The sequence below is a fragment of the Dipodomys ordii genome, unplaced genomic scaffold (assembly GCF_000151885.1).
Source record: "Dipodomys ordii isolate 6190 unplaced genomic scaffold, Dord_2.0 Scaffold67, whole genome shotgun sequence".
Lineage (NCBI taxonomy): Eukaryota > Metazoa > Chordata > Mammalia > Rodentia > Heteromyidae > Dipodomys > Dipodomys ordii.
In genome coordinates this window covers 11,703,194-11,712,678 of record NW_012267283.1, presented here as the reverse complement: position 1 = coordinate 11,712,678, position 9,485 = coordinate 11,703,194, and positions in this window count along the sequence as shown.

Genomic DNA, 9,485 nt, shown 5'->3' with positions numbered 1-9,485 from the left:
TTGATTCAACACACCTCCGTAAATGAGATGGGCCATTCTATGTTATCATTGGATAGAGATAATTGATGCCCATGTGGTGCATATGGAGAAAAGTTTCCCACTTTCATCACTTGCCTAAGACCTTCTGGAAAATTGCAAAGGTTCACAATGTCATACTCTGCCACCATTTTCTTTGTCTCATCCAAAATCACTTGATCACCAGCAGGATTGTTGAAATGGATGTTCTTCAGAAAGGGGTGGAGCTAGAAGATATACATCGACCAGGCTGAAGTTAGTCAAAAGTTCACACAGAAAATGGGAAGAAAGAGTACATATCCATTGACTTTCATTTCTGTTTCAGAATCCATATATAACAGAGTAATGAAGAGAACAAATGAAGGTCTATGGATGAATAATATAAAATAATGCTTATAACTCCTAAGACTCAAGTAACTGTTCAACATAATATTTCAAGATAAAAATCTAGTACGTTCACTAAAATAATCACAAATCATACACAATCCACAGCCTGGCTACACAGGCACAGAGATTTTTTTTAATGAGTAATTCCACTGTGCAATTCAATGAAAAAGTTATAAAAAATACCTCAATTAGAAATAAAGTATTTCTTATATGAAATACGAACAATTATGCAAAAAATTTTAATTATTGCTTGCCTGTTACAAATTCAAATACAAAATCAATAAGTACAAAATGGAAAGCGTGAGAACTGACTTGTTACAGATAGCTGGAATAAAAACAATAAGTAACAGATTAATTAAAAATTCACTCTTCCCAATGCTTTTTTTCAGGTAAAATTCTACACGGTTTTAAAAATATTTAAAAGCAGACTGGGTGATGGTGGCTCACAACTGTGATGCAACCTACTTAGGAGGCAGAGATCTGAGGATCCCAGTTTGAAGCCAGCCTGGACATGACCAACCATGAGACACTTATCTCCAATTACCTACTGAGAAAAACAAGAAGTAGAGTGTTTGCTTAAATGGTCAACTACTCACATTGAGCAAAAGAAGCCCAGGCCCTGAGTTCAAACTTAAGGGATGATCCAAAAAAAACAAAAACAAAAACCATCACAGACAGCTAAGCTGAGTAACCTCACTTTCTCTCTCTCTCCTTTTTTTTTCTTTGTTGGTACAGGAGCTTGAAATTTGGGCCTGAGTGCTGTCCCTGAACTTTTCATGGCAAGGGTGGAGATTTACTACTTGAGCCACAGTTCTACTCCCGGTTTTCTGAGTGGTTTATTGGAGATAAGAGTCTCAAGGACTTTCCTGCCTGGGCTGGCTTTGAACCTCCAGCTAGTCTCCTGAGTAGATAGGATTATAGCTTTGAGCCATTGGTTCCAGGCATCTCTGGGTCTTTTAAAAAATCTGTCTGGACTACCTAGTTTGGTTTGAATGAATCCCTCTTACAATGTCAGTTTGCTGATAGCATTTACTTGCCAGTGCAAATCCTTCACCTGAGAAGGGGAAAACTGAAGTTTTCTTCCATTTCCCACTGGCTGTGCTTCTGCTTGACCAATAAGCATCTCATGAAGGGCCTGAGCCACAGCATACACAGCATTATATATATAGTAACTCTCTTCCATCATGCCCATGTCAAAAAGGTACCTAGGCAACCATTCCAAGGACGCATTGGCTGGACAGTTCTTCCAAGTGACACAGCTAGACTCAGAAAATGTGCACTTAAAAGAGTGAATCCACACCAAAGCAAGGAAATAGTCTTCTGGGTATTTGGATGGGTTAGCAGTTTTGATAAAATTGTTGAAACCAGAAATCTCTCCATGGTGGTGTGAGAAAATGAGAGGTGCATGGAGTGAATGTAACAAAAAATATTTCATCACGTACAGAAATGTACTAAGGGAGTTTATGACCCAGACGGTTCCTAGACTTAAAAAACTTGTTAAATAAGCATTTAACAAGTTGACCATGAACTCATTGTCACCATAAAGGAGAACCACATTTGCGAATGAATTTCTAATTTTCTGATGAAAAGATACATAATCGGTTCTTTCACGAAAGAAAGAAAGTGGTATTATGTGTTCAAAAGCTGTACAGATTTTGTGCTTGTTCATCTCTTCTCTCAATTGGGGCAGCATCCACAAACCATTCTCATCTTCTGAGATCAACAGACCCACCCACTTCCAGCTGAAATGAATCATCAAGGAAACCATGGCAAAAGCTAGAGATGTGTCCTTGGGGGCTATTTGATAGACAGAAGGAAACAGGCGATGGTCACTCAGGACAGGATCAAAACGCCCAAAGTTCAGCTAGAAGGAAAAAAATTAAAAAGTCAGGAATTGGATTGACATAAACCACATCCTCAGTGCTGATGTGCATTAAGCAACACCCGAAATCATAAAAAGGCTTGTTTATCCCACGTTTAGTGGTGCTTCCGTTCCTGAGGCCTTTGTAGAAAATGAAGGAACCAGGTAAGAGATAGAGGTATTCCTGTGGTCTGCTATAGGCTGTTCTTACACTAAAGCAAGCCCATACGGACATCTCACCAAAGGTAGTTCATTTGGAGCATTTATAATTCAACATTCTTCTTCTAAATGCATCAAAAACCTGAGAATGGCGTCAACTAGTCATGCTTTCCTCCCTCAGCAGCCCTCCTGCTCTCACCTGTGGGAATCTGTAGAGGTCCAACACTGTTGCATACTGGGAAGAGATTTGGCCTGCTGGTCCAGTCAGTGTTACTACAGTCTGACTTTCTCTCTTGCAGTCATAATTCAGGATAAAATCTTTCCCAGAGAGGCTTAAGACAAGACCTCTATACAGCATATAGTGTCTTATTTCATGTGAATGGGCAGAAAATCCCATAGTGATGTTAGGCAAAAGATGAGGATTTTTGTTGATCTCTTCAACAGCAAAAGCCAAAGCTAGAATAAACTGGTAGTTGTTGAAGTTATAGCTGTAGAGAGGCACAGGAAGTATCTTCAATCTTAAGCATTGACTTGAGGGAATAAATGTTTGTTTAGAAAAGAACATGCATATATTGAAACTTTGCCCCTAACATATTGAATTAGAACATGAGGTTTGGGGGATTTTTTTGTCAGGTTTGTGGCTTGCATTCTGGGCCTGGGCGCTGTTCCTGAGCTTTTCAGCTCAGGGCAAGTGCTGTGCCACTTGAGCCACAGAGCCACTTCTGGTTGTCTGGTGTTTATTTGGAGATAAGAGTATTATGGGCATTCCTGCCAGGGCTGGCTTTGAATGGCAATCTCTTATCTCAGGCTTCTGAGTAGCTAGGATTGCAGGTTTGAGCCACCAGCCCCTGGCACAATAAGAATTTTAGTTAGGTAATTCATTCTGAGTGAGATCATGAAAGTGTTTCTCATGAATTAGATTTATACTCTCATAAGAGAACAAAGAGAACTTGCATTTCCCCTTTGTCAAATATCTTGTTCTTGAAACATGAGACATTTTCTCATGAATAACCAACCAATCCATGTCTATAGGTTGCTCTTGTAAATGCTACAAGAAGCAAAGTAAATCCTATTATCACGCTAAAGTTGGTATTCTTTCTATCTGTTGCAGGATAACCTTACTCAGTTAATGTCTTACATTGTGAGAGAGAGAATCATTGAACGCAAGAGCACACAATAAAATAATCATCTTCTCAGAAAAAGCAAATTAAAAAAAAAACACCTCCCAGAACAGTAGCAAAAGTTGTAGCCAGCAGAACTAAATTCTTACTTACTGAAAATTCGATGCATTGACAAATAGAAAAAGAACTAATTTCCCTTTACTCTACATCCAAATTTATGTTCCCCCATTTATGATATAAAAAGAGAATTAAATCCAGACCTTTGACTACAAGGCAAGATATAAAGCAACCTTGAAGCTATCCGCTTTTGAAAATGCCCCATGTTACTTCTGCCAGACAAATAACATTAGAATGAGTGCCTAAATTGCTAGTAGGCTAGGGGATTCCAAAGTATCTCCTTAAACTCTTGGCGATGGTGAATAGAATATGCGGACTGGCAGTCAATTTCCTCAGGAGGAAGACATGAAAAGTAATTCACTGTTATTTCTCATAACCCTTTCCAGGACCACTAACTTTAGAAAAATTAACCAACTAAAGGTGTTATAAACAGCAGAAAGATTTGCATTGAAAAATACGTCTTTTCTAAATCATATTAAGGAAAATTAAGAAAATGAAAAAAATTCTAAGGAAGAATTCAATTTTCTAATATACTATTATACATCAGCAAGCTAATTTGATTTATGGTTATCCCTTAAAGAGAAAGCTTAAAAGCTCCATAAGGTGCTATGTTTCTTTTTTGCATTCATATTTGTAAACATGTGAAATTTATGTAGTCACATCATTTAGAAATATTAATGGTGAAAGACAGACCTTCAAAAACATGAAAAATTCTATTGATGATCCTTTTATTCTTCACTGCAGAAGAGGTTTATAGGAATCCTAACCAAAGATGATGAAGAAATCACAATAAGTTGGACCCAGAAAAGACTACATCTTAAGAGATGAACAAAAGAAAGAGAAGAATTAAGCTTCTTCAACTTACCAATTCAATAAGATTCTCACTTAAAGGAAATGGAAATAAAGAACAATCATTTCCTAAATCAAAGAATAAAATCAACAGCAAAACTGAAATCCCTGAACATATCTCTCCATAAATAGAGTGGAAAATGAATATTGTTAAAATATTCACAGTAGTGAAAATTATCTACATATTTATGGAGTCCATACCTAAATGCTGGGGTCATTTAATAAAGGAGTAGAAAAACAATGAAAAACTTGTAATTAAAAACATCCTTGAATGACCACAGCTAAGGGGAATAAACAAGTAGTAATACAATAATTGGAAATACGCGATCTTAACTTTACCATTGACTCCTAGTACAATTTTAAACTAGACTAGTAGAAGTCATGGAGTTATACATCTTGCTCAGGCCTAGACTCCTAACAACTGAAGATGCTGAACTATGAGAAGTGTGACTCAGATATATAGCCTTGGCAGAAAAATATTTTCATGACTATTTTATCTAAAAATGACTAAAATTAAAATGAGTCATGTCATAGGCAGAACAAATAGCAAAATACAATAGAGGGTCCAATACAACCCACATAGTTGTAAACGTGAATATTGAACACAGCTTCTGTTACTGAAAAATGGCCTCTATAACATGGGGTTCCTCTGAAAATACAGACATCCACCTGCAAAACACTGAAATCTCATGGCACTCTTTCACCAAAGAAAGGATTTATTCAACATTGTTTACAGATCTTAATAGGAGACTTGAAAATTTGAAAACAGTAGAGAAGCACAGATGAGAAATCTTTCAGGAAGTAGGCACAGGTAATGACTTTCTGCCTAGGATTCCATAACATGGGAACAATACATACACCTGACATTTTGGAGAGAGGGATGTGGTACGTTTGGACTTTTACCTATTCATTTTCAAAGTTGTGGATTAGCACACATAAAAATACACTTTTCTCAATAACAATAAGGAAAATATATATGCATTTCTATAAAATGGTTTGTATGATCATTGTAAACACTTGAAAGTTTCTGGAAGGATGCCAATTTTAGGAAAATAATTCATAATGATAAGGGAAAAATTTAACTGTTGTGTAAAATACTTGGATTGAATAAAATGACAGCAGAATCCATAGATACACAGCTATAATATAATAAAAAATGAACAAAACTTTGGTTCCTATCTGAAAGTTGTATCCATCAGATGGTTACTTTTGAAAATTGTGTAGACAGAATGAATTATTCAATTTCCAAGAATGTAATCTACTTTACAATATACGATCCTATTTTATATTTATTTGGAGGAAATATGCAAGTCAAATAATTTCTGAAAAAACATAAAGGTAAGATCAACAGTTATATTTCAGATATTGTAGGGAACCTGAGAAGAAATTGAGCAGTTATTAAAGAGAAGTCATGTAATAAAACATAAAGCCAGTTAAGATAAATATTTTATAAATATCTGATAATAAATTATATTTACAAAAGACAGGCTCAAATAATTTCTCTTTAAAAACATTTCTACTCGCCAGTGATAAAATAGCATACAGGGTAGGGACATTGACATACATTTGTGGCCTGAGGTGTCTATGAAGTCACATGCTCAATGGACCATGAAAATGGGAAAGGGTTCAGAAGGTTTTCTAGAGAAACAAATATTCTAAGTGTTTGGGGAAGCACATTCCCCAGTCATGAAGTTGTTTGTTGCAGTTGTTGATTGGATTTGTGCACATAAATGTTCAGACGAGTTCCTAACATTGTCTAATGGATGAATTAGCAAACAGGAAAAAATCTGAGGTACTACGATTGTATTGTGTCAGGTAAAAGTAAGATTTCCCAAGCCAAACTATGTACAGAGCCACCTCTCAGGCCTCCAGTGTTCCCTGTGAATAGAGAAATTTAGAAAAGACAGCACAAAGCCAAGGCCAGCAGCCTCACCTGGCTTCTTCTTCTTTTTCTTTTTGTCGGCCATGGGGCTTGAACTCTGGTCTTGGGCGCTTTCTCTGAACTCTTCAGCTGAAGGCGAGTGCTCTACTGCTTGAGCCACAACGCCACTGCCAGTTTTCTAGTAGTATATTGGACATAAGAGTCTCACGGACTTTCCTGCCTGGACTGGCTTTGAAACGTGATCCTCAGAACTCAGGATCCTGAGTAGCTAGAATTATAGGCGTGAGCTACCCGCGCCTGGCTTCACCTGGCTTCTCTAAGCCCTCAGAATACTGGATTTCATAGGCTACCATCACATATGAGTGGAAGCTACCTCCTTCACTGGAAAAGAATGCTGCCATAGCTCACCTGATTGTACTGGAAGATCACTGTCAATTCTGCATCTCTCTGTTGCTCTATTAGAAGACCATTTCTGGGCTGTGATAAATTGAATACATGATAATATTTGACATCCTACAGTGCTCATTCTGGATTAATGTTGAGTGACATTAGATGACAGTATGTACCTGGAATATGAACTCTTAAATGTTTCGGCCAATATCTGACAAACATCATTTTCTTCCAGTAACTTTCCATCCATTAACCGGTATTCTGAATTCTTAATTCAAGTTCCTTTTGTCCATGCTGTGCTAAAAATTTAGGAACATGTATTTTATTCATGCTAACCCTCATCACATTCATCTAAATAGTTAAGGGAAAACCTTCATGGAGAAAAGATAAATTTTAGCCACTACCAGACAAAAGTTTTTTACTGCAGGATACCTGATTGTCAGACCAGACTCCAGTGACATCCACACACAGAACTTGTACATCTCAAAGTAGCAATGAAACATCCATCAGCAGAAGACACAACATCAATGACATTACACAAATATAAATGTAAAACAGGCATATAAATATTTACTATTAATTCAATGGGAAATGGGTAAACACGGTTCTGTTGGTCCAAACAACTATATCAAGAAAGTTATGTGTAATACATTATAAAGTTCAATCATGCTCCAAAGCAGATAAGAGATCATCTCTGTTCTGGAGCATGAGCAGATACCACAAAGAAAGCTTGACTTTCCACACTGAGAAAAGGATGCAAACAATAGATGTTTCAAGTCATATTTTACGTTCTAATAGGACTGAAATTAGAATGCTAATTTCTGCTAAATTCTGCCATGTGGACTTGTAGGGGTAATCTCGTGCAGTACAATTCATGTAGGTACATAAGTACTGAGAATATATCTACAATTAAAGCAGATTCAAAGTATTAAGTGTAAACTCTAAGCAATGCCTCCCTTCTTCAGGTTTGACAGAATATCCTCTGCTACATGAAGCACCACTGATGTGAAGTTCTGACCCAGAATGTATTTGAAAGAGTAGCTGCATCTTTATAATAAGAATTATTTCTCATACCAATGAGCATCAATATGCTGACCAACAGATAAAATAGAAATCATAATTATGTAAGAAGGTATCTGCTTCTTGATTATGGTGAAGTAAATGTTCCTGTACCTTTTTAGTTAAACTCATGCTAATGGCTTTTTCAAGTAGCATTGTTTGAATTGCAATGACACAATGACAGACAAGGTAGAGGCATTACAGTGAGGTGAGTTTTCAATCCTGGAAAGGAAAGCTAAGTCCAAGAAAATTAGAACTAACACTGTATAAAAAGAAATGTACACATTACCTGACTTAGGAAATGGTAAGCCCTCTGTATATCATATTTTTAATAGCACTTCAAAAAAAGAAATATGGAGCTATTTCTAGTTAAAAGTTGCACAGTAGCAAATGGTAGAGATTATAGAGAGCATTAATTGACCAATGGTCTGCTCAGACTGAAAATCAAATAGAGAATAAGTATAAAATTCAAAAGTCATTTACCTCACCTCCTCAGGATACCTCTCTGCTCTGGGATGAGTACGACGTTTTGCTGTGACATAGGAGAGGGGGAAAAACCCAGTAATGGACACATCTCCACTCATATATGCAGTCTCCTTCTTGTTGAGTAAGCATTCCTCTTCACTGAGGGAACTGACAAGAAATGGAAGTTGTAGTACAGCTGATGTAAAAAGCAAAGGAAACATCATAGAATGGCATGTAAGACCTGTTTATGAATATATGTGAATCTTATGGTAACCAGCAAATAAGTAAATATGCCATGAATATAAGAATGTATAAGAATATGTTTGAATGTGATTTTATTGCCTAGGATGTCCATCTGGCCCACCCCCATTTCTTTCACCATAACCTGCTCTCTTTCCCCAGACAAATGCTGTGTTCTTTCACCCCTGGGGCTCTGCATCTGAGGTCCTATCTTTAGGTCAAAACATGAGATGCAAAATATTTTGATGGTTCCCTTCTCCACTCCCAGGTGCTATAATTTCATCAAGACCGAAGGGTGTAAGACTCCAGAGATGGATGGAAATTTGTTGGAATTGGTTCTGAGGTAGTAGTGAGAAACTTTGCAAATAAAGCCTCATGAGATCATGTAAAAGTTCTGAATCAAAGTTGTAAAGGTGCAAGAGAAAGTGTTATTCAAATAAGGGCTCTATCCAAGTCATTGACCATCACATTCCACAATCAAAAATGGGGAGAACCTCCCACACCCATGGCTAAAGCCAGTGAGAGAACATTGCTGGTATGAGCCATACAGGTATCCATACCCATTTGAATATCAGTTTGTGTAATAATCCTTCTCTGTGTCTCAAACAAAGAAAATAGTACAAAAGAAACTCTAGATCCTACCACTCTAAATAGTTTGCACACACATGAGCCATCAGAAGACTCTATGCACAAAGAACATAGGGATTTTTTTTATTGTGAAAATACCTTACAGATGGGCTTCCAATTAAATGAGCAGGGTAATGAGTACATTTCTTCTCAAGCATTTTTGCCTCCTCCTTTGTTTCCTCTTCCCATCCCTTCCCATCTGGCCCCCACCCCACCTGTCTCCCCCTCTCTGTGCCAAAGTTGTAAAGTTCTTTTTTCGACATAGCGACTTGTACATCTCATTGTTGCAATGGGTCCATCTGTATCCCTATTT